This window comes from Protopterus annectens, chromosome 6.part1, assembly GCF_019279795.1.
Source record: "Protopterus annectens isolate FY-2018-M chromosome 6.part1, PAN1.0, whole genome shotgun sequence".
Classification (NCBI taxonomy): domain Eukaryota; kingdom Metazoa; phylum Chordata; order Ceratodontiformes; family Protopteridae; genus Protopterus; species Protopterus annectens.
The window spans coordinates 464,054,488-464,081,690 of NC_056738.1; the positions used below are offsets into that span (position 1 = coordinate 464,054,488).

General features: G+C 40.8%; 1 protein-coding gene across 1 annotated transcript in view; it reads left to right on the forward strand.

Annotated features, from left to right (window-relative positions):
* PACS1 (phosphofurin acidic cluster sorting protein 1) overlaps positions 1-27,203 on the forward strand; it is a gene marked incomplete in the record, with an annotated part of 1,397,033 nt that overhangs the window by 640,627 nt on the left and 729,203 nt on the right.

The following is a 27,203-nucleotide window of genomic DNA, read 5'->3' on the forward strand; positions in this document are numbered from 1 at the left end:
TAGTTAGCAAACTCGTGTAAGGATTTAATAATACCCATGTTTTCCAGGTAAGCCCATTGAAGACATACAGACTTGCTTATTAGATCAGTTACAGTTGTCCTTCCTTATCACTGTTGCAGTACTATTTATTCTTGGAATGTCCTGACAAGGGTAGCCTAACATCCAGTCATTATACCGAAGCTTTTGCACCTTCCCAGCATCGTATGTCAGTTGTATGTCCTACACTCAAGGTGTAAGGTACATATGTAATGTACAGATGCCTAATCTTCAGAACTTTTTTGCCACCATTCTGAACTGTACCTCTGAATTATGTCTGTATGCCATTCACCAAGCTGGTTTAGCCACTGACCCCTCTAAAGGTAACTGCCCTGTTGGGGTTCCTTCCTTTCTTTTTTTTCCTTCTTGTAGTTTGTTTTCGTGTCATCTAGGGATGGGAAATGAGTGTGGGAGACAGATTCCCCATAAAGACAGACCCTAGATGTGCCTTTTTTGTTTGGATGCTATGCATGACCATACTCAGTGAGATATCTGTCAGCCATTTGTCCCTAAGACAGTTTGCAGCTGTTTGTCTTCCCTTTCTATTTATTTGGATAACCAATGTCAGAAGTTATTGATTCAGGGTACCATGGCCAAATCTGTCCACCCCAAGTTCAGCTGCTGTCATAAGAAAAAAGCACTTACTGAATCTGTTGATATCCAGCCTCCACTGGATGTCTCTCTCGGGTTGGATGGTGAACATGAGGACTGGATGATGCTGATGCCATTTCACTCTGCAGCAATCCAGTTGGAGGCTGACATGGAACTACCTACTTGCAGGTCTGTTGAGGCTGTGCATACATCTGGTACAGATTTAGAGGGGGAACCATGGCTGAGTATATCTAAAGGCCTAGGGGGATTCCCCAAACTTTAGTTAGGTAAGAGTTGCCAGATATCCTCATTGAATCCAGACAGAGATCTGAACCTCCTAGATTTGTCAAAGTAGATGTTCTTTTAAAAAATAAACAGTAACCCAAACTTATGAATGCTGTGGCTAAGGATCCTCACATAGAGTGACAGGACTTTACTCAAGGGTTGTGTAATGCCCTCATGGCTCTGAAACCCCCAAAGGGATTGTCTTTTACCCTATCTTAGATACCTAGGGATTCAGATTCTTCTGATGAAGAGTTGGACTCTGGTGAAGATTGCTTAACAAACATATTCCTCACAAATCTACATGCCTTTGGCTTTGGGGTTGAATAAAGAAGATCCTTTGTTCCTTGAGCCTCTTTTTGAGGAATTATTCTTTAGGGATACAGTAGTCTGTACGATGGAACACTTTACGTGGGATTGTTCCTCTCAGCTACTACCACACTAGTCCTTTCACTAGCTTCCTACCTGTTATTTTTGGGTCTATGTCATAAAACCGAAAACGCAAACTCTCCAACGCTCACATGAGCGAATAATCAAAAACTCAAAATTGGTATTGTGGGGGGGGGGCTGCACCCCCCCACACACACACCGCTAAATATGTGTTCCTACTCTGAGATCGCACTACAGTGAGGAAAGGGCAAATATTCCAATCTTCACTGTACTGCGATCCCAAAATACCACTTTCGAGTTTCTGATTATTCACTCATGTGAGCGTTCGAGAGTTTGCATTTTCATCTTTCTGAAGTAAACCCCTTATTTTTCCTACTAGTATTTTATTCCAAATATTTAATCTGATATTGTTAATCCTTGTTCATTCCTTACGCCTGGGTTATTGGTTCCAACCTCGGAACCGAGCCGGCCATCTTCCAAGCTTGTGATAGCCACAAACACTCGAGCTAAACTCTTACCCACAATTCCCCTCTTCCTGTTACCCCGGATTTCATTTGCCGCATCGCCATTCAGTCGTGTCAAGCCATTTCTCTTGAGCTAAGTAAACTTCTTTGATAATACTTTATCGTATTACAGTTATCATATTCCCTTAGATCTTTGTCCCGCCCCGCTAAGGAGCTTACCCGACGTTCCACCCAGTCAAAGGGTAGAAGCAGCATTAGAGATTTCAAAGCTGCTAAGAAAAAGTCAGCCATATAGTCCCACCAGACCAGATTGGATCCGGATTCTACTCGATTATTTTTAGTGCCAAAAAAGACCGGGGACTGGAGACCAATCTTGAATCTCAGTGTTCTAAACAAATTCGTAGAAGTACAGAAATTCCAAATTGTCACAATACAGTCTATTCTCCCATTATTGCAGGCAGGCGATTGGATGTGCTCCATATATCTTCAAGATGCGTACTATCACATAAAGGTGGACAGACCATCGAGAAGCTTCCTTAGCTTCCATGCGGGAGCCAGTCATTACCAGTTCCAGGTACTGCCCTTCAGGCTCTCTACAGCCCCCAGAGTGTTCACCAAGTGCGTGGCAGTTGTCACAGCTCACCTGTAACTGCAAGGATTCCGGGTGTTTCCATACCTAGACAACTGGCTCATCACCGTTCCCACCAGACATCTATTGGAAAAAGCCTTGGCATACTCTCTTCATACTGCAGAAAGTTTAGGTATAACTATAAACTGGCAAAAATCCAACCTATCCCCATCCCAATCCATAGAATTCATTGGGGTCCTGCCGGATACAAAGAACTGCACAGCATCGATTCCAAAGTGCAGAATCTTAAGGATAAAACAACAACTCATACCCATCTTCTGAAGGGAAAGATTGACAGCACATTCTGTTTCCCAGCTGTTGGGTTCCATGGCAGCTTCCATCACCACTGTCCCCCTCACGAGGTTTCACATGAGGCTTTTACAATGGTTACTACTCACCCAGTGGTACCATTTTCAGTCTCCTGTCTCATCCCAGATTCTGGTGACTCAGAGATGCAAACAAGACTTAATTTGGTGGATGTCGCAGGACCTGTCAGAATAGTCTCACCCCTTCACACCCCAACAGCCCAAAGCCACAGCCTCCCTGATAGGGTGAGTGGGGGGGCTTTTTCAGGGGAAGACAGTCCAAGGCATGTGGTCGGACCTAGAGGCTCATCTGCATATAAATGTCCTAGAACTGAAGGCGGTGCTTCTGGCTTTGTAAGCATTTCATCCCCTTCTTCTGTCGGGGACTGTTGCAAATACAATCAGACAAACATGGCTGTAGTCTGGTACATCAACAAACAAGGCAGAAGCAAATCCTACCCACTTTGTCGGGAGGCCATGAGGATATGGCAATGGGCGATGGCTACCAACCGCTTTCTTTTAGCAACGCACATTCCCGGGAGTTCCAGCTTGATAGCAGACAAATTGAGCAGGTGCATTCTGCAACCACACGAATGGTCTCCGAATCCTCTTATAGTGGTGGAGATTTTCAACTGCTGGGGTTTCCCTTGCTGCGACCTTTTTGCATCCTCAGTCAACTACAAGTGCAGCAATTACTTCACCCTGATTCCTCGTCAGGGACAATCACCCAGGGATGCTCTAGTTTATGATTGGCCCTCGGGTCTGCTTTATGCCTTCCCCCTCTTCCTCTCATTCCCCAGTTCCTGAAAAAAGCCCGCCTGTTGAAGAGCAAGATGATCCTCATTGCGCCATATTGGCCTCGGCAAATTTGGTTCCCCTTCTTAAGGCCTCACCTGCTAGATCAACCATGGATTCTCGATCCGACTCCGGATTTGATCTCCCATCAGCAGAACCTGATTCACCCCAACCTGAACAGCCTGAAGCTCACAGCTTGGCTTCTCCACTTCCAGTGATTGCCAGGTAGACTGATCTTTCTTCCCCAGTACATGACAATCTTATTGCGTCTCATAAGTCTTCCACCAGAACTACTTATCTCAGCAAGTGGAAAAGGTTTACTATTTGGCTGAAGGAAAAAGTGAGAGACCCTTTTTCTGCACCAGTGCCGGTGGTACTGGAGTACTTGTCCAGTTTATTCCAATCCAATCCGGCCTATCTGCTTCTACCATTTGAGTTCATTTGGCTGTGATATCTAATTTTCACAATGGTGTCCATGACTGTTCTCTTATGTCACAAATTATGCAAGACTTTTCTAAAAGGTGTAAATGATTTGAAGCCCCCTTTTAGAGAACCTAGCCAGCCATGGTATCTGACTTTAGTTCTGCAAGCGTTGATTACGTCTCCTTTTGAACCAGCTTTTTCATGTGACCTCAAGTTTCTTTCTTGGAAAACTTTGTTCCTGGTCGCCATTACTTCTGCCAGATGTATCTCTGAACTTCAAACTCTATGCATCAAACAGCCTTACTTAATCTTTCATAAAGATAGACTGTCGTTGAGAACTAATCCTTCCTTCCTGCCAAAAGTGATCTGTGAAATGTCCATTAACCAATCCATTGAATTGCCAGTTTTCTTTCCCAATCATTCTAACAGAGGAGAGTATTGTCTACATACCCTAGACATTCACAGGCAGATTAGTTTCTATCTGGACAGAACTAAGGCTTCTCGTAAATCAGATCAGCTGTTCCTGGCCTATTTTGGTCCTAGACTTGGATGTGCTGATTCTAAGGTCACATTGGCTAAATGGTTAAAAGACTTTGTAACATTTATTTACAAAACTCGCGATATCCCTCTGACTGTAGCCGCTAGGGCTCATTCCACTAGGTCGGTCGCAATTTTTGCTGCCTTTCATGCTAAAGCTTCTTTACCTGACATTTGTGCAGCTGCAACTTGGGCTAAACCCCATACCTTCATCAGCCATTACAAATTGGATTTGACCTCCAGAGGAAGAGCGTCCTTTGGTTCAGTGGTGCTCAGGAATGTCCTTCCATGAGAGTCTCCCAGGAATAAAGGTAGCTGGGGACTCTGTCCCAGATATAAGGAATATCAGATAAAGAAGTTATGTCTTACCATAATGTTCCATCTGTATTGTCAATCCTCATTCAGTCATTACGACCCTCTCTCCTACCCCCTCCTGAAGCTTATAGTGGATCTCATCATCTGGTTCTGTTAGGTTCTTTGACCAGAGGTTGCCTCTACTTCCTTTGACTTGCAAACTCAGTCTGAGGTAACAGGGAGAGGGGAATTGTGGGTAAGAGTTTAGCTCAAGAGTTTGTGGCTGTTATGAGCTTGGAAGATGGCCAGCTCGGTTCCGAGGTCAGAACCGATAACCCAGGCGTAATGACTGAATGAGGATCAACAATACAGATGGAACGTTATGGTAAGACATAACTTCTTTTTTCCTCTGTTTCTCTTCTACTCTATAGTAGCTTCGAGCTAACCTTATTATTTTTCTCTCCTCTACTACTCTTTACTTTGTGTTATTTTTTTATATTCCTCTTTCTTTTCACCTTTTGCGATTTTCAGAGCTCTTACTACATATATTTTCCAAAGTGTACTTAAAACTGTTCATATTTTGTTATTAACAACATTTATGTATATGCCCACTATGCTGCTTTTGTCTCTGATGATAAATCTCTGAGTTACTTGTACTTTTATTATTTTCGATAGAATCTGTTTTTTTTATGTATAAACTGAACTAGTAATGTACAGTTAGTTTTAGTTACTCATTGTTTTTTCTCTTGCAACAAATGTCTGTGTTATATAATGTTTAAGTAATGTACTATTGGAGCTTTTCTCCTCTTGTCTCTGCTTAAAAAGGGCTTTTCCCAGCCAGACTAACCCGGTTAACAAATGTCAAATAAATAAATAAAATATGGTCTCAGCCAGACCTTCTGCAGTCCCTCCTGTTTTAGCTGCTCTGTTGGATGCTTTTACAGCAAGCTCCTGACTCTCACCCTTCAGCCCGTAAGAGACCAGACAGATTTTATAAAGTGACTAAGGATCATAAATACTTGTATAAAAGTCCTTCATGTGCTCCTGCTGTTGTTTCCATGTCGATCCCAGCTGTGTTCCTCTTCCAAGCATCTGCCTTATGACAAGGACAGCCATGTTGTTGAGAGTTATGGGACAAAAGTGTATACTTCTGCTACATTGGCTTTAGGGGCATTAATTATCAGACCCACATGAACAGATGTGTCTTGACTCTTCTCCACCAGTTGGGAAGGTTACTAAAATGCCTGATTTGGACAGTAAGACTCTTGCTTTCTCTGTTTTGAGTTCTGCCTCTCAGGTAGTTTGCCATTTTATTAAATGCAGCTGATGCCTCTTCTGAGGCAGCTGCATCTGATTATGTCTTGAGAAGATGTTCCTGATCTACAGGCTTTACCTGAGGCCATTAAGTTTTAGATTCTCCCTTAGACAACCAGAATCTTTTTGGTACCGCTACTGCAAAATTTAAAACCCTGCAGTTTAGGGGCAAGGCTGTACAGGACCTCAGAAATGTTTTGTTTCTCCTTTACTCAAGTTCCAGAGAAACTATTGTTTGAAATCTTCCTTGGCCATAGGCAGCCTAGACAGCCTGCTAGAAGTAAGAAGATTAAGTGGATTTTCCCAGTAAACCCAGTCAGAACTCTAGATTACAAACCTGTCTTTTCCTGATAAATTTGCCTCTATCTGGCATCCAGCCTCCCTCCCGTCCTCCTTGGTCAATTTCTTTTGTCCCTCAGGCTAAAAATTTCCTTTCTTGTTTGGCAACAGATAACCACAGACGCTTGAGTTCTCTCAGTCATCCAGTGCTGTTACTTTATGGCTTGGAAATCCCTTCCTCCATTTTCTGGCCTTACACAGCTACCTCCTTGCCAGTTTCCTCATTGTCCTCTGGTCCTGCAGAATCTGGTGGAAAAGGGAACTTTAGAACCTTTTCCTTGTCTCAACAGGGAACAGGTTTTTATTCCAGAATTTTTCCAGTTCCCAGGAAGGAGGAGGCATGGAGGTCCATTCTAGACCTGTCCTATCTCAACACCATTCTCAAGGTTCTTTCTTCAGGTGGTTGTGTCTTCAGACCCTTTTCCCTGTTTTGCTTCCCCAGGCTTTTCTGGTTTCCTTGGAACTAAAGGACACTTACCTCCATATTCCTATTCCCACTAGCTCCAAAATGTTTTACATATCTCTCTATCTTTCTGTCAACAGTTCTCTGCATTGCCTTTTGAACTTTCTACAGCTTCAAGGGTATTTACCAAATGTCTGACCTCTGTGGTAGCTTTCTGCAGACTCCAGGGAATTCAGATATTCCCTTATTTGAGCAACCTTCTGATTCAAGCCCCCTTTCAGCAGCTCCGGCATCAAAATGTACACTTCACTAGGCCTCTCCTGCGCAGTGTGGGATTCACCCTCAGTCTATATTGACTCCCCCTCAGGACAAAGTGTTTTTGCATTGCAGGATTCAAGCCATCCTAATTTTAGCTTCTCGTCCACCTCACAAAATTCTCTCTTTGACTGCTTATTTCCATTCTCTTCCAGCAAGAGAATTTCTCTGAGCCTTGTGGGTCATAACATCCACCATTCCCATTGTTCCCTTTGTCAAACTCCACATGTGGAAGTTTTCAGTGGTATCGCAAGACTGTTTGGTTCCAGCACTGCCACCCTGTGGAGTTTTTAATCCCTTTTATACCTTGTCTCAAACTCTGACTTCGCTGGAGGATTTAGCAGATCTCCCAAAATCCAGGTCTGCCTTTTCAGGTTCCTCTTCCTACTCAAGACCTCTATGTGGATTTTTCTGATTTAGGTTTGGGAGCTTCCGCAAACAACCTGAAGGTTCAGGTCTTTGGTCCCATCAACAGATGTCAGACCACATCAGTTTCAAAGAGATGAAGGCACTAATCCTAGCTGTTCAGTTCTTTCACTCCCTTTGGATTCCAGGTTCTCTAAAGGTGTTTACAGACGATACCACAGTCATGTGGTACATCAACAAGCAACTGGACTCAAAGTCGTACCTTCTGTGCAGGCTGGCTGATCAGGCTTGAATTTTTTAAACACACTATCACTTGGTTCCTCAGGTGGTTTACATCTTCTCAGAGCACAATCTAGTGCCAGACTCTCTGAGCAGGTTCAAGACACATCCTCAAGAATGGATGTTTCACAGACTCCAAAGAAGATTTCCTCTGGTAGATGTGATGGGGAGAAAAGAGGTACTGGGATCATATTTGTTGGGAATGTAATGAGATGGCAGACTTTAAAAAAATTTCCCTGCAGACTACTCTGTCAGAAATACTGGGTGAACAAATTGTAACTCATTACAGCCGAGTGCTCCTCCAGGCGTCTTCTGCAGTTAACGCCTACTGCTCCTCTAGGTGTCAAAAATGGATTGTTCATATTTGCATTAATAATTCCAAAACCATGTTACTTACAAGGTACCAGGATATTTTGTCTTGAACCATATGTGATGGCAAACACAACTCTATTGATATTTGACCTCTTTCAATGAGAGTTTTCTAGAACTCTAAGGTGATAACTTAGTTTTTAAAGGCTTAAGCCACGCCCACTAGGGGTTAAAGGTGCACATTCAAAAGAGCTGCTGTGGAGTGAAAGGAAATTATTTAGTTTTGAGCTGTGATACAGAATCGGAATTGCCTAGACATAGTAAGCTCTTGCCAAGTTTAATTCTGTTGACTGCCAAAAAGCAATTACTAGAAAATGGAAATCTAAGTCTAAACCAACTGTACTAGAAATAATGAATATAGTAACAGAGGTAAAGCAACTGGAAGTGGGATCATTAGAAAAGGGTTAGGAGCAAATTACATAGAAGAAAATGGGAATCGTGGGAACAGTACGTGCAGAATAATGTTTTGGAGGAGGAATGAGGTTTAGGGGAAGGCAGGAAATGAATGAGCTATGTAATGTTCGACTAACAATGACAACATTGAGTGTAAGTGATGTATAATGTTTGCAACTGAAGTAAGGGTTGTTTGTCTATGTCATAAGTGATAATTTAAAAAAAGATGTTTCTTGTAAAAAAGAAAAAAAGAACGGATGCTTCACAGAAAAGTATTTCTGGCTATTGTCCATTGGTGAGAAACTCCTCAAGTAGATCATTTTGCCTGGCCTCTAAATGGACAACTTCTCTGGTTCTGTTCCAGAGTTCCAAGTCCACTGGCTTGAAAAGTGGACACCATGTGTCTTTCTTGGAAGCGGATGTTTCTCTATGCCTGTCCTCCTCCCCTTCTACTTCCCAGGGTCTTGGAACACACCCAAAATCTTGATGGCAATGACTCCTTGGCCCAGGCAACACTGGTTCTCCCTTATCTTTCACCTGGCTAGGGGTAGTCATCATAAGTTACCTCACAGGATGGATCTTTTCACACAAGACAAGGGGTCTCTCATTCACTCTCACTTAGGTTCATAGGTTGGTACTGAGCTATCTGCCCGAAGGCATATATTAGCCCAGCCACGTTGTGTGGTATTCACCGCCCCCTTTAGTAGTTCCCTAGACCCTTGTACTAGCAGCTAGTACTTGTCCACACTTCAACTGACAGTTTGGGTGATAGTGTTTTGATTCCTTTTAGACACTGGTTTTCTGAGGAAGTTCTTCGGGTTTTGCAGGTCAGAAAACTCACTAGTGGAAAATCATATGTGGCTAAATGGAAGAGATTTTTCTCTCTGTCTGTTGCATGATCAGGAACCTTTTTTGTGAGGGTCCCTATTGTCCTTTTTTATTTGAATGCTCATTTCTGTTTTGGCACATTCTTCTGTTAAATCTAATTTGTAAGCCATTTCTACCTGTCTTCCCCTTGAGTCCACCTGTGGCTTCTATTTTTGAAATCAAACAATTCCTTAAAGCCATCCTTCGTATCTGGCCCCCTAGAAAGCCTATTTCTCCTTCTCGGAACCTTAATTTTTTTCAGTAAACCTCTTTCTTAAATTATCACATATGATTACGCCGATAATTAAGTACAACACCTCATTTGGTATGTACCGCTCCAAACACCTGCACCACCTGGAAAGGCCACAGAAATACCTCACAAAGAGAATCCATGGCCTCCAACACCTGTCCTATGTGGATAGGCTCAAATCTCTATCACTCTACTCTGTTTCGTACAGATTGCTCAGAGGTGATCAGTGTATCGTTTGCCTACAAGGCAATCTCCGACCCTGCTCTACTAGAGATGCTCCATATCCGTAAGTCTAACTCCTCGCTTAGTACTTGATCAGAAGGCATACATTTAATATGTAACATTAACAAAACCTGCTGGAGAGACAGGTTCGTCTCCCATAGGCTGCCCCGTCTCTGGAATAGACTCCCCATACACGTCAAGCAAAGTACATCGCTGACCCTCTTCAAGCGCAACCTTGATGAGTGGATGGGCAACCACAAATTTGTCCCAGGGGTTCCACCTGTGTCCCTCATTGACAGGGGCTAATTGTGGTTTCTTTTCTGGGGAATAAATTCTTGGCTAGGCTTGTAAGGGCCCCAGAGCCATTAACCTAGTAATCTCCTATGATCCTATGACATAGGCAATGTTACATTTATATAATTGAAAAACAAACAACATTGACACCACTTTAGTTGCAAACATTATACATCACAGACACCATTGAAACAACTGTAGTTGCAAACATTATACATCACTTGTAATCTATCCAGTCATTGTCAGTTAAGCATCATATGGCTCATTCAAATCCTGCCTCTTAAACCTTGTTCCTTCTCTGCATATATTGGTCCCACAATTTTCATTTTTTCTGATGTAGTTTGCTCCTTCCCTTTTCTAAACATCCCAATTCCCATTGTTTTATCTTTGTTACTATATTCACTACTTATAAGAAAGTTGGTCTAGACTTTGATATCCATTTTCTGGTAATTGCTTTTTTTGGCAACCACCATAATTAGACTCAGCAAGGCTTTACTATGTTTAGGCAATTCTGATTCTGTATCATAGCTCAAAAAAATCATCTCCCCAGTCAGTCCAATCCAGTCACCCAGCACCTCCGACACAGCAGTCCACAGGGAATCCTTAAACTCTGCCAGCTCACTACACTTCCAAAAACTATGTTCCCAGCCACCTATTTCCTGCCTGTCACACCTCCCAACATTTTCTATCCACCTAAATAAAAATTCTTTGGAGTCTACGTGGGGTATAAAAATACCTATGTAAACATTTCCAGGCAAAGATCTTAAATCTTCTAGACTTTGTTGCATATTTAGGAGATGCACATATATCCCCCCATTGTCTCTTTGTGAATTGCTTATCCAGTCTCTCTTCCCAATCTTTTCTAAGCTCCTCTGATTGATTCTTATAGTTATCATGCACTATTTATATGCTGTAGTAATTATTCCTGTTTTATTGGCAGCTTCTGTTCTAGATGCTATTAAAAACTATACTAGTGCTGGTCTTTCATTTAAGAACCCCCTATTTATTTCTGTTTACATATACTCTGATATCAATCCTTGATGGGGAAGGCAATCTCTAACCTGCTGCCCAAATAAATTCTTGGCCTCTTCGCATTCTATTACCTTTCCCTTTCTAGTCATTTGCTCCTAATACCTTGGTTCCCTTGCTAGTTTTTTCTAGTAAATTCCAGCCCCCTCTTGCCTATTATCTGTATCCCTAACCACAGTCATCCCTATAAGCAGAATCTCTTTCTCCATTCTCATGCTGGTTTAGTTCTTAGAATATTCCGTGCTATTTTATGAATATAAAACTCTGTATGATTTTTGTTGTTCTCCTTAAGGGTCTACATCCAAAATATCAGTCTCTCCTTATTTCTTGAGCTTCCCCCTATGTCATCATCATTCCTTTCCACTTTGAATTATAGTTTTCTGCTTGTACTATGTATAAGAGCCTTAACTGTAATACCTCCTCAAATTGGGTAATCCAAGTCCACCTTGTTCTGTTGGAAGAATCTGCTTATCTGACTTGATCATTGCTGCCTTCCCAGACAAAATACTTCAACTCTTTAATTGCTATCCACAGCTTCTCCTCTGGTTGATAAAAAATATGCCTGACCTGTGTATAAGACTAAATGGACTAAAAACATTTTAATTGTTTGTATCTTAGTATCCAAGTCTATATAACAAAGCTTCCAGTTTCTCAATTTTTGTATTCTCTTCTGTTTAGTCTATTCCCACATATCCTTAGCTGCCACAACAGAGTAATTTCTCATCTATACTCCTAAATACTTAATTTATCATGTTCCCCATAAATATGGATATTGTTTGACCAATTTGTGTTTGGGTACATAATTTACCACTATTGCTTTTGTTTTAGCTTCACTAATTTTGTTTCACAAGAAGATTTGAACCTGCCTTAAAATATTCCACAACACTGTAATGTCCCTTTCTGGTTTTGCCATGTATAAAATAATATTATCTGCAAACAGAGTAATCTTTTCCTGAGTACCATACCAATTATATCCTTGAATTTCTGAATCCATTATTTTCTTTGCCAGTGGTTCTAAATATAATGCAAACAACAAAGGGGAAAGTGGACAACCCTGCCTGGTTCCTCTACTCAAGCATAAGTTGTCAGAGGACCCCCACCCACTTTAATTTTTCCCTCTGATCCCTCATATAAACTCCTAATTAGCCTTATAATTGTATCAGGGAAAGCAAATGCTTCCATTGCCCTGCTCATGAAGACCCAGTCTGCTCTGTCAAATGCTTTCTCTACATCAAGACCCACCAAAAATAGTAGTATTTTCTTATGTTTTTCTTCCCTCTGGGAAATCAGTGTTCTGTTTGTATTGTCAAATCTTTATTTCACCTCCACAAAAACCACACTTATCCATATCTATCAAGTTTGGTATCATTTTTGCCATTCTTTTAGCCGTTATAGACGTAAACGCTTTATAATCATGGTTTAGTATTGAAATGGCCAAAAGCTCAAGCAGTCCCACGCAAGTACGGATAGGTGCAGGGCCCAAACATTCAGTGACAAAAACAAAAAAGCCCACACTCCAAGTCAGCTCTCAAAATTAAATGTTTACTAAATCTCAAAACATGTTATAAAACAGGTTTTAGCTATAAGCCTTCTTCAGTGCACTGAAGAAGGCTTATAGCTGAAACAGGTAAGCTACATGTATTATTATCACCTATGGGTAGTTTGTTTTTTAACATGTTTTGTAATATGTTTTGAGAATTAGTAAACATTTAATTTTGAGAGCTGACTTGGGAGTGCAGGCTTTTTTGTTTTTGTTTTAGTATTGGAATGGGCCTGCATGAAACTTGATCCAGTGGATCTGTACCCTCTTTAGTTATTACTGTTACCACCACTTTCTTCCAGGATGCTGGTACTTCTCCTCCTCTTAAAGTACTGTTAAACAAATCCTTCCAGATCTTTATCTGTTTTCCCTCCTAGCTTCCATGCCTCCACAGGAAATACCATCTATTCGTGAGGACTTTCCTGTGGATTGGTTGTACATAGCCATTTCTGTCTCATCTCTTCCTGTCCTGTTAGTAACCTTGGCATATTTAATTCTTCCATAAACATTTCCATTTGTACATTTTCTTGATTTCTATATTTCTCTGCTTTATACAAATGTTCATACAATTTCCACAGTATTTCTAATACTTCCATAGAATCTCTCGTTATCTTCCTTGTTACAGGCTCCCTAAACTTAGTGACAGCCCTTTCCCCTTTCTGTTGCCCGAGTTGTTGTGCTAAAAGTTTTTGTGCTCTAGAATTAATATAAAAAAAAATTGCTTAACAGCAATCTTTCTAAACTTGTGCATATTACTGAGGCAGTCCCTTATTTTCTGTTTAGCAATCTGAAGTTGCATCTTTTTTTTTTTTGTTCTGAGAGATTTCCCTTATTTTGCAATACTTTAACATTTGTCAGTCCCTCTAAATAATTATTGGTACTTCTTAACCATATCTCAATTTCATTTTTTAGTTTTAAACTCCACTTTAATTTGATCCCACTTCCTAGCTATATTTTCAGAAGACATTTCTATCTTTTCTAGTAGCTCCTGGATTAATTCCAAAACCAATTCCTTAAATTCTTCTCTTTTCAACCAATAGGTGGGAAAGTGCCAGTGTCTCATTTTTATTTCATTACCTTGGCATTTTTATTTTCGTTATTATTGGCACGTGATCTGAATTAGTTATTGGGTGTGTTTCAAGACCTTCAATTAAATGCACATGTTCCTGGGAGATATAAATTCTGTCTAGCCTAGCCCAGGTTTTGTATCTTGGAGAATAATATGTTAATTCACTCCAAACTCCTAGTACTGAATGCACATCTTCCATACCAAACATTTTCATAAATGTCTTCAAAAATCTACCCTCCTTTATGTTTTTCCTTCTACGTCTCTCAGACACATCTTCACTGTTGCAAACCAAATTCCAGTCTGCACCTATAAGTAATATTCCTTGCTGAAAGCTGACTATTTCTCCCATAGCTCCGTTATATCAGATTTAGGTGGAATGTAAATGCATGCCAGTGTAGTCCACCTCCAATACCAGTAGCTCTTAGTACTATATATCTTCCATTATTATCTTTTTTTTCCCCTTTTCTGTCACTATTGGAGCTCCTCTAGCAATTGTTATAAGTACTCTTTTCCTTTGCCCCAGATATTCAGCTGAATAACCATCCTGAAAATCTTTCTTTATCAAATTCACATGTTCAGTTCTTTCCAGGTGTGTCTCATGTAGCATAGCTGTTTGCTCTCTACATTTTTAATATAGTTCACTACTCTTTCTTTTTTATACTTATCTGTAAGACCATTCAAGTTGAAAGATATTACAGAAAGCAACATTTTCTTATGTAATTATTACCACTTTTTATGTACAACTGCTTTTTTGTTAAATGTCTAGTTCCAGCTTTTATGTTACATGCATATACTGTTCTGCAGGTCAGTCTCATACAGTTGTTTCTTGTCATATCCATTTGAGCCTGTGCCACATCTTGCATTACTTTTTTGAAAGCCCTCAAACAGAACAAACAACCCCCCAAAAAAACTATGAACTTAATAATGCACAAAACTGTGTACATCTTCAAATATTGACATTTTTGCTTCCTAATAAGAACAAAAGTTCTAAGTTGATAGCCATACAGACAGGCTAGAGTTAACCAAAAAGAAAGTTTAGTCATGCTAACAAGCATGATACAGCATGTGCTATTAGTAAGTACTGTTTGATGCTGTCTATCTTTATAGCTCTCTGAGCTGAGAAAACACTTGAACGTTTTCATTAAACACTTTCTCCAAGCCATTTCACTGTATCCAATTGTTTTCTAGTGGCATGCAAACCAGACACAAAACTGCTAAGGATACGTTGTTTACCAGAAACAGCCTTACAATAATCAGTATTCTTTTTCATTTACATGCTTTGTAATAAGGCCCTAGGCATTACCCAGTAACCAGTTTAACCCAGTCATTTCCCTATGCAAGCATGGGAAAAAGCATATTGATTTTTCTTGTCATGCTCTCTTAACCAGACCCCCCCCCTTTTTTTTTATTTCACTGCCTACATTTCTCAAAACTGAACAAAGAAAAAACAGAGAAGAGAGCAGAAAAAGAAAAAAAAAGCGCCTGTTTATATTAGTATCCCCTTTGCATTAAAAAACTGAGAAAATTTGATTGGTTTTGTCTTATCTTTAAAGCTCTCCCAGCTGGGAAAACCCCTGATTGCTTTCAGGGGACATTATGTCCTAGCCATTTTTTTCTTTTTCCCTCCACCAATCCCCTTCCACCAGACTGTCTCCTGTTTCTCTTTATCAGATTGTCTCCATGGAGACATGAGAACCAGGCAGCCACTTTCTCTTTATCAGGTTGTTTCCATGGAAACATGAAGACCAGCTGCAGAATTGCCACTAAGCATACATTCACTTACTAGAAAAAAACTTACAATATTCAATACTCTTTTTTTTCATTTATTTATTTTATTTATTTTTTTATTTGACATTTGTTTACTGGGAAAGTCCGACTGGATATGAGCTCATTTTCAGCGGAGGCCCAGGGAGAAAAGCTCCACAGTACACATTAAACAGAATTAAAAAAAAATTGAACAATGGTTACAAATATTAAGACAATAATGAAATATAAAGGCAAGCAATAAAGTTGACCAGCTCTCTCTTAAAACTAATCAATCTAAAGTCCTCAGTCCAGTCCTTTACCCATGCAAGAATGAGAAAAACACATTAATTTTAACTTTGTCCTGCCTTTTTAGCTAGGCTATTTTTTTTACATTGCATTGCCTATATTTCTCAAAACTGTACAAGAAGAAAGAGAGAAGAGGGCGAAAAAGGAAAAAAAAACAGCCCTTGTTTACAGTTCCCATTACATTTAAAAATAGCTTGCAAAGAAAACCATACACCACAAATACAGTATTATAAAGAAAAGAAAATGTTTTCTTTACTTAGTTAGCTTTCTCCCCTCTCTTCCCCTTCCCAAAGCATTTTTCCAAACATTAATAACATGAAGTAGGGCATGTAACTTAGTCCCCCACAAGTCCAACAAATTTTGAAAAAGTCCAATATTTCCAGATTTTCTTGTTCTGTCATATTTCACAAATATAATTATTGCATTGTAATCCCACAGCAAGTTACTGGTTTTATTACTGTTCTTCTGCATTACCCATACCCTGTCTCTGCTTCATTTCCAATGTACTCTTGATTCTTCTAGTTAACTGTCATGCTCCCTTCCTTCTCTCCAACATTTTCCATTGAAATACTGGAAAAGGTTTTGCAGATAGTCTCTCTGTGGTATTTATTGCCAGAAGAACACAAAGCAGAATCTCCTGTTTCACAGCTCACTTTTTGTTGGATAAACTTTTATATTTCCTCCTTAGCATGCACTTCATCAAAAATTTATTTTGCCCCTCCAGGGAAGAATACCTTAAAGACAGCTGGATACAGCAGTTTGAATGTCACACCTGCATCTCAACATCCCTTGAATAGTAGAATGAATTTACTCCTCTTCTGCCTGGTGTACAATGAGTAATCATTTTCCACACTCTGCTGTCTCCCACATTTAGCATTTTGTCCTTCTGACATAGTTTTGTCAGAATCGACTCCTTCTGCTGGTAGGATTGCATCTTTACTATTAAAGGTCTAGGTTGCTTTCTTATAGGTAGGTTTGGAGCATACACATGATGTGCCCTTTCAATTAACAACTCCTGCTGTGGAATACCAGTCCAGTTGTTTATTTGTGCTTTGATAAAATTAATGCAGACTGTTCCTTCCAGCTTCTCTGGTATAGCTGAAAATCTCAGGTTTTCCCTACATGCTCTGTCCTTTAATTCTATTATTTTTTTAAACATCTCTTCCTGAGCAGTTTCATATTCAGCCAGCCTTTACTTTATTTCGACCTTTGATTTTTGCAGCCATATCATCTCATCTGAATATCTGTTTAAAACGATCTTCATTTTTTCCAGCTTTTGTTGTTTGTGTTGATATAGGCCATCAGTGTTTTGCTTATTTTAACCAAGGTCTGAATGTAGGTTACTGGAAGTCCTGACTGAAGGTTGCATTGCTTTTTGCTAAACAGCTGCAGAACTTTCTCCAGTCTGTGTTTCTTCCTCACATTTTGTAGCTGATTTTTTTCCAGGTCTTCTGCATTTCTTTATTCCTGGCATCCAGGCTGTGTACTTTATTAGCCATTTACTGAAATGTACCCATAAACACAACTCTACTGGCTTTCTCTGCTGAGTTTCTGTTTTCACAGTGGGAGAGCTAGAAACAAACTGATGTCCTTCAAGAATGCAACTGCAGTCCTAACATATGGGTTGTCCTGCCTCGGGCAGCCCTCGGTCGGCCGGATTCCAAAGTCTGGGTCCGACGTCGGCTGATGTCGCATTTCTCTCCGACGTCAGAGCGGCTGGAGTATATAAGCATCAGCCGACGCCATCTTCTCCAGTCTTTCTTGCCGCGCGGTGCCCGAAGCAGAAGCAGTTCGCAAGTGCCGGTCGGTCAGCTCCTGTATTCTTCGAATCCGAAGTCATCAAAAAAGCTAAGTACCCCGTTGGGGACCTTTTCTTGCCTCAGCCGATGTCAGAAATTACTGAAAAAGTAAATAATTGTTTGTCTTGTGGTAAACAAATACCTCATAAGGATTTCCACTCTTACTGCCTTCCTTGCCTTGGCCCAGACCACGACGTCTCGGCCTGTGCCGCCTGTGCTCGCTTCAATAAGCGCACTCTCAGGCGCCGGGTGGAGTTCGCTGAAGACTTTTTCGGCGTAAAATTCGATTATACAATGCCGTCGGTACTACCGACATCGCAGACTCCCAAGAAAAGAAAAGACCGGGACCGACATCCTCGGCCCGCATCTTCCACCGACACCACGCCAAAACCTACCGCGAGTGCCCCGGTTCCCTCTGAGGTGGTTATTTCACCTCTCTGAACCGAAGACACCGCATTACCGATTCCTCCGATACCGGAGACCACACCAACACCAGTTATTGATTTTCCTCCGGATACTGAAACCGAGGAAATGCCCGAGACCATTACTGTGGATAAGGTCACTCCTGCACGTGGAGCTGCTAGGCCTCGTATGTCCATGTCTATCAAGGCCTACACATGTGCTAAGGCAGCCAGCAAGACCAAGCACCTTACTGCTAAAGCCTTACCTCAGCCTACTCCAGAAACACAAATCATGACTATGGCCGCAGACTTAATTTCCATGATCAGAGGTTCCCAGGCCCATGCAGAGAGAGGATCCCAGCCCCCTTCTGGTAAGAGGCCCCGGGTTGAACCCTCTAACCCTCTCCCTTCAGATGAAGATTTTGAGGACTCTGTTCACTCTGATAGCCAGGAAGAGCCCTTCCAGACCTATGAGGACTCGGATGCAGAGGATTCCATTCCCTCGGCCTCCCCTCCTGAGGATATTTCTTTTGGGGAAGTTCTGCATTCCATGAGGGAACATTTTAAGTGGCAAGGCCAGGAATATTCTGATTCCAGAAAGCGCCTTCGAACCTTCCTTAAAAAGCCCCAACACAGGCCCTTAGCTATACCTCCTGTGCTTGATGTTTTGGATGATTTATACTCTGACTCCAGTGTTACCCCTGATACTCTTCCCCCTGCTCCTGCCAAGCCTGACAGATACTATAGGGTCCCAGAAACACATTCTCATTTCTTTAGGGCCCATGCTGTAGATTTAGAAACAATTTCACAGGGACCGAAAAGGTTTCAGCTACCACCTCCAAAAATCCGTTACCTTCCAACAGGGAAGCTAGGTCATTAGAGAGATGGGGGAAGAAGGTCTACACCTCCACTACTTTATCTATGAGAGCTCTCAATTGTCTCTTTCATATGTTTCAATATCAGGATTACCTGTTAGATGATTTACAGAAAACATTGGCCTCTCCTGAACCTTTAGATAGGAAAGCATTGCAGGAGGCTGTACATAATTCTCAGCAAGTTAGCAATCACTTTCTGCAGTGTGGATATGATGCATTGGAAGCTTCATGTAGGGCAGCTATGACAGGGGCGGTCATTCGTAGACATGCATGGTTAAAGGAACAACCTCTACCAGATCATGTTAAGGCAAAACTTCTTGATGCACCCTTGGAAAAGAACAAGCTTTTTGGTGCTAATGCTAAAGATGTGTTAAAGTCCATTGAGGAAAAAGCCAAGTCAGTTCAGACAGTCAAAGATTTCCTCCAGGTTCAGCCTCCCAGATTCAGCAGAAATTGGCCTTCTAAAAACTGGTCCTCTCCTAATCCTGAAAGATTTCAAAGGGGTAAAAACAGGCGTGGCCGAGGAAGAGGGCAATACAGAGGTTCCTACAGGGGACGACAATGGCAACCAACAAACCAAAGAAGTGACGCAGGGGTTTCTCCTGCCCCACAGGGACAATCTCAATGACTTTCCTCTACTTCCGCTGACCAAGGAGCAAACAGAAGCTCCGTTGGGCGGAAAATTATCTCTGTTTTCAGACAATTGGCACAGATTGACAAAGGACAAATGGATTTTGGACATTATAGACCAAGGTTACAGGTTCCACTTTCATACCTTACCAAGAAAACAAGGCATGCCAAACCTACCACAAAACCAGAGGGCAGAGGCTATCAAGCAAATTTCTCTGCTTGCTCAGATCAAAGCAATAGAAAAAGTTCCACAACAAGAACAAGGCCAGGGGTTTTACTCAAGACTGTTCCTTGTTCCAAGAAAAGAAACTCAATGGAGACCAATACTGGATTTGTCCGCATTAAACACCTTTCTCATAGTACCAAAGTTCAAAATGCTGACTCTACAGCAACTCCTTCCCATGCTGGGCAAGGGGTCTTGGCTGATTACTCTGGACCTCAAGGAGGCATACCTGCATGTCCCTATCAGACACAGCTGCAGAAGATACCTCAGATTTCTTGCAGGGCCAGAGCATTATCAATTCCCAGCATTGCCATTTGGCTTATCTACTGTGCCCAGAGTATTCACAAAATGCCTGGCTTCAGTAATTGCTCATTGCAGGCTCCAGGGGATCCAAATTTACCCGTACCTGGACGACTGCCTCATACAAGCGGATGACAAACTGATTTTGACAAAAAACTTGAATTATGTCATACAGTTGCCACAGGCTCTGGGATACACAGTCAACTTCCAAAAGTCAAGACTTCAGCCATCCCAGCAAATAACCTTCTTAGGAGCCAAACTAGACACAGCCTCTCAAATGGCTTACCTGACAGAAGACAAGCAAAAGAAGTTAACTCATTATTTCAAAGGTTTGGCAAAGCTCACCCAGATGACTGCAAGGAGATTCCTACAGGCCCTGGGTTACATGGCATCCTGCATTCTCCTGGTTCCATTAGCAAGACTACACATGAGAAAGCTACAATGGTACCTAAAAAGCTTATGGTCTCAGCACAGCAACAACCTAGAGACAACCATACCGCTCATTCCATGCCTACAGAAGGAATTTCTATGGTGGGCCTCGGTAAGCCAGGCAAACACAGGTATGTCATTCAAAAAACCTCAGATAACACAGACCATGACCACAGACGCCTCAGACCTTGGATGGGGGGCGCGCACATGGAGGGCAGATGTATTCAAGGACAATGGTCTCCAAAGGAAACACATCTGCATATCAACCAAAAGAAATGCTGGCAGTAATGCATGCCATTGAGGCCTTTCGACAACAACTTCAGCAAGGCCACCTGCTAATACGGACAGACAACACCACTGTGATGTGGTACATAAACAAGCAGGGAGGCACCCATTCTTACCCCTTTGCAGACTGACAATGAATCTTTGGGAAAAATCACTGAGCCTAAACATACAGTTGCAATCCCAGTTTGTTCCAGGCAAAGACAATGTGCTGGCGGACAGCCTAAGCAGGAATTTCCTAGACCCCCACAGTGGAGGTTACATCCAGAAATCTTCATACGACTCACCTCGACATGGGGCAGGCCAGAAGTAGACCTATTTGCCTCCCACCTCAATCATCATCTACAAAAGTTCTGTTCAAGGACATATCATCCACAAGCATGGAAAACAGATGCTCTCTCATTCAACTGGAACTTCCTAAAAATCTATGCATTCCCACCTCTGCCACTGATGACCACAGTATTACTAAAGATCAAAGCAGAGAAGCCCAAGGGGATCCTAATAGCTCCAGACTGGCCAAGACAGCACTGGTACCCACTACTACGGAGCATATGCCACAACAAAAAGGTGGGCCCTTTCCCAATGGCCCCAACTTTTGACTCAACACAACTTCAAGACAGTGCATCCCAACATTCAGACGCTGCAGCTAACAGCTTGGGAGATCCCATGAATAACCTCAATCTATCTCTCTCCAAGGAAGTTCAGAGGATACTAACAGAAGCCCGAAGACCATCCACCAGAAAGGTTTACTCAGCAAAATGGAAGAGATTCAGCATTTGGAATACCAGCAAGGGTCATGATGCATCATTATTGAACATCCCTCTCATTCTGGAATATTTGGCAGATATGCTACAGAATGGACTCTCATATTCTTCCATAAAAATACATGCTTCAGCTATTTCAGCTAGATATAACACTGATCCATCTGTGTTTTCACATCCTTTGTTAAGGCAATTCCTTAGGGGAATCAAGAATATAAAGCCACCAAGAAAGGCTCCAGTACCAGCTTGGGACCTCAACTTTGTCCTAGAAAAACTGACTCTACCTCCCTTTGAGCCAGCTTCTGTGGACTTACAATTTCTCTCATGGAAGACAGCTTTCCTGTTGGCAATTACCTCAGCAAGAAGGGTTTCGGAACTACAGGCCCTAATGGCAATACCACCGTTCATAATCTTTCACAGAGACAGGGTCTCCTTACGAACCAACCCTACCTTTATGCCAAAAGTGGTATCTAGGGTTTCTTTAAATCAAGCCATTCACCTGCCTACTTTCTTTCCCAATCCTGAGAACAAAGGGGAAAGACTGTTGCATACCTTGGACATTCACAGACAACTTCGCTACTACCTGGACAGAACCAAGACCAGTAGGAAGTCTGATCAGCTTTTTGTAGCTTACGACCCTAGAGTACAAGGAAAAGCAATTTCCAAACAGACTATTTCAAAATGGATTGGACATTGCATCAGATTCTGTTATTCCTTCCATGGAAAGAGTGTACCAGCCAATGTCAGACCACACTCCACCAGAGCTACAGCCACCTCAACAGCATTCTTAAGAGGGGTGCCTACAAAAGACATTCTAGAAGCTGCTACATGGAGCTCTGTGCATACATTTTCCAAACACTACAACCTTCCTCTATATTCCAGATCCAGAGCAGGCTTTGCTTCTGCAGTCCTGCAGGGATTGATAGCTACACCATCCCTTTCTTAGAGTTTTCCACCTCCCCCAGCTAAGCTATGGTATTCAACCCATATGTTAGGACTGCAGTTGCATTCTTGAAGGTCATAGTACAGTTTTGTACCTACCATAAATGTAGATGTCCGATAGATATGCAACTGCAGTCGGGTTTTCCCTCCCTCCTTCCCCTCTATGCCTTGGGTCCACTCTCCTCCCTGTTATCCTTAGCTGGGGATATCTGTTATGGTGTATCTGTTTATTGCTTATTTATTTGTATGGAAACCTATTATTGCCTTCCAATTTGATTACAGCCTTCCTTGGAGGGCACCTGGCATCTGGGGCAAGAAACACTGAAGAAGATGGCGTCGGCTGATGCTTATATACTCCAGCCGCTCTGACGTCGGAGAGAAATGCGACATCAGCCGACGTCGGACCCAGACTTTGGAATCCGGCCGACCGAGGGCTGCCTGAGGCAGGACAAACCCATATGTTAGGACTGCAGTTGCATATCTATCGGACATCTACATTTATGGTAGGTACAAAACTGTACTTTACTCATCGTGCAGCCATCTTGGAAGTCCCCTCAGAACCTTAATTTTGTTCTTGAAAAATTAACTGTCTCCTTTTGAACCTGTCTTTTCGTCTTCCCTACAACACTCTGTACTTGGAAGACTGTATTGTTGGTGGCTCTTACTTCTACCAAGAGAGTTTCTGAACTCCAAGCCCCCATGGTGGTTCATCTTTTTTTTTAATTTTCACAAAGACTAGTGTCTGTTTCTACTAATCCTTCTTTTATGCACTAGGTGGTTGAGTCTATTCATCTTCCCTACTTTTTTCCTTCACAGTCTGCTAATGAGAAGGTTACTACACACCTTGGATTTACGTAGACAGCTCAGATATTACTTGTTGATGAGACAAACTGCATCAGAAAATCTGAGCAACTTTTTGTTTTCTTTCATGCCATGAAATTTGGGTTTGACAGTGTCTAAGCAAACCATCTTCTCTTGGATCTCTGAGGCCATTTTCTTATTCTTTTTGTGGTAAGCAGCTTTCCTCTGTTGTTCATGTTCATTCTACTACACTGGCCTTTATTGGTGCTCTTTTCAAGATCCATCTTGGAAGCCGGTACTTGGTCTTCTGTCTACACATTTACCAAATATTATAAGTTGCATGTCATTTCCAGGGCCAGGGCAGGGTTTGCCGGTCTATCCTTCATGGGTTTGTTCAGGGTTCTTCCTACCTTCCTCCTCCCATACTTCCAGTAGCTTTTATACTTCCCCAAGAATAAAGAATACCACAACAGTGACAATAAGGAAGGACATTGTACAGTTGTGTAAGATTTTAACCATTGATTTCCTACTTCTCACTGTTGCAGTATTTGGTCCCTTCCTCCTGTCCCCTTTTATTCACTGTTGCCCTTCTTCTGGCCAAGGGGGTTCCTCTTACATCCTTATCTCCTTCTGTGTCCCTTCCTGGATGAGTATGTTATTGTTTCTGTGGGGTTGCTCTGGTTCTCTTGGGCACTTCAGTGCTTAGGACGTATGTCTGATGTATGAAGGTGTGAAGGCTTTGGTATACTGGCTGGATGCTAAGCTGTCCTCAGCAGGATATCCCAAGAATAAAGAATACTTCAACAGTGAGAGGTAGGACATCTACTGTTATGGAAAGGCCTTACACAAAATAGTACTTTTTAGGGCAAATCTGATTCATGTGAGATCTTAATTGGTAGAGCCCCACCCCTCTCCCTAGTTTCTTTCTTGTCATTTTTTATTGCAGATTTTTTAAGTATTTACTGTGTAGCATGTTGCATTTTATATTCTCATTTCTATATGCTAAACTGCAGTTAATAGCTCTGTCTTAACTGATCTTTATTTGATAAAAACAACTGAAAGCACTTGTAAGAACCAACAAACACCGAACAAGTGCTACGAGCCAAAGGAAACTGCAAAACACGAGTCACTTCAAGTCTTTAATGAACAGCTCCACGGACCATCCACATTAACGCAATTACACAGAATAAATACCCAGCGTTTTCATCCAAACACTTGGACTTCATCAGACAATGTATTCCCTTTTAATTGATCTATTTATACTAATTTAATAACCTTCCAACCAATGTAAATCCCTCAAAAATATTCAAAATAAACCTATGAACCAACTAGCCTCATTAATATTAACATTGAATTAAAACCTAAGAAATGCATGTGCTTAACATTTAAAATCTAAACATGTTTAAAAACCTATGTGCATATAAATATATATGAATACAATACATAATTACATAAATTAATTTAATTACGAAAATTCATACTGACATTGTGAAATAAAGTGCTTGTGCTTACTAACATATTTAAACATGATAAACATCTCCCTCTACTGTCAAGATTCAATATTGCACATAACATCCCATGAACACAATAATGCCATTTCATTTGTACAAAAAATAAGTTTAAAAACTAACTAAACTAATATTCAAGTATAATACTTTGCTTAAATATAATTACATAAATAAATAAATAACATGTTATCATACATCAAATCCTATCACTTACTATTGTTAAAAACTACTAAATTTTGTTAGCCCTTATTTTTAATAAGGAAGATATACTCAAATAATCGTTTAACCCTGGTTTTTTACTAGTCTCCAGATACACCTGCCACCACAATTCCTTACTCTCCAAAATCTCTTCCCATATACCACCTCTTCTATCCTTTTCCACCTGTTGTAGCACGAAGAAATAAAATTTACATCCTCTACATTCTTTACTATGCTTAAATAAAGCACTAGTCTCTTTCCCTTTTTGCATATCATATACGTGTTCATATATTCTTTTCTTTAATTCACGTTCTGTTTTTCCCACGTAATATGAAGGACACTTATCACACGTTGCCAAATAAACCACCCCTTTTGTATCACAACTATATTTGCCTTTACTCTTAATTAAGATGTTTCTACTATTTATAAATATCTCACTCTTATTACTGATATATGAACATTGATTGCACCGGCCACATTTATACGTTCCAACTTCCTTTCCCTCCACATCATTCTTCCTAAAACCCATATCCTTTTTGTTTTCTAACATGTTTTTTATACTTCTTGAATTTCTAAAAATAATCTTCGGTTTAAAACAATTAATTCCTTCTATATCCGTTAAAGCAGCAAATTTGTCCCATTCTTTACTTAAAATATTTCCTATTCCCATATTATAACTATTAAACTCAACTATGAGATTTTTATGGTACTGGTTGTCCTCAGTCACCCTATCCTTGCTTTCTTCTCTTATTGTTTTGAACTCCATTCTACCCATAATTGGTTTAAATCTGTCTGCCCTACCAATTTCCACTTCCCTTCTAATGTCATTTACAAATTTCTCTGGATATCCCCTTTCTATGAACATTTTTTGTAATGTATTACATTCAACCAAAAAGTCTTCATCCAGGGTAGTCATCCTTGAACCCCTAACAAACTGCCCTTTGACTATATTACGCTTGCAGTGTAGGGGATGCGCACTTTCATAATGCAAATAGGAATTAACATAAGTTTTTTTCCTATATACCCTGGATGAAAAAGACTTTGACATATTATTTTTGACCAGTTCTATATCTAAATATTGTAGAACCTCATGATTCATATTGTAGGTAAATTTAAGGAAGTTAGTAGTTTTTCCGATGTATTCTAGAAATTCGTTGAATCTTTCATACCCCCCTATCCAAAAAATAACTATATCATCTAGGAATCTTTTGTACAAAATCCATTCCTTCTTAAACTCTGATTTTAGTATGTATTTTTCTTCCCATTTGGACAAGACTATGTTAGCAAAAGTTGGTGCACATGCTGCACCCATGGACACCCCAGTCCTCTGTTGAAAATATTCTCCATCAAATAACAAAAAATTATATTTTAGGACGGTGTCCATGAGTGCCACTGATAATATCTTATCTTCTTGTGTCATAGTCTTGTCCAAAAATACACATTCCTCAAACCACTTCATTCCACTAATATGTGGTATGCAGGAAAAAAGATCCACTATGTCTATAGTTATAAATATTAGGTCGGTGCTATAACATTCAGGTGTTAATTGTTTTAAAAAATCCCATGAGTCTTTCAGTATCACACTATTACTTGTCCAAATATGTTTAGTTGTGATATCTATATATTTTGCTAGGGGTTCTGTTTTTGACCCTCCTGCAGTAACTATGGGTCTTAGGGGTGGGTCCATCACATTTTTATGAACTTTCGGGATTCCGAACATGGTGGCCATCTTAGGTTTTGTAACTGTTAGAAACCTGTGTAATTCAGGTTTCAACACTTTTTCTAGCACAAAATCATTCAGCATATTGTCTATTCTAAAATATGCCACATTAACCTCATTTCTAGAGACTACTGAATATTTAGTTTCATCTCTTAATATCATGTTCATCTTTCCCTCATAAATTATATTGTCCATAATGACGACACCCCCCCCCTTGATCTTTATTTGAAGTGATGTACCACTTATCCTAAACAATGCTTCAGCCTTGTGGTTATTCTGCAAAAGAAATGCTTCTTGGAATTGAAGGTAGCTGCTTAGAAACACACTGTAGTTCTTCATAATCACCTGGGATTATATTTGTGATTTTAATAACTATACACAAAGATCACTATTTCCCAAGGTCCCTGAGGAAACATGGATCTCATAGCTATAGGTCAACTCCAGCAGCTGTGATGGAAGCAGTGTTTTCTACCATCTGCATGAGCAGT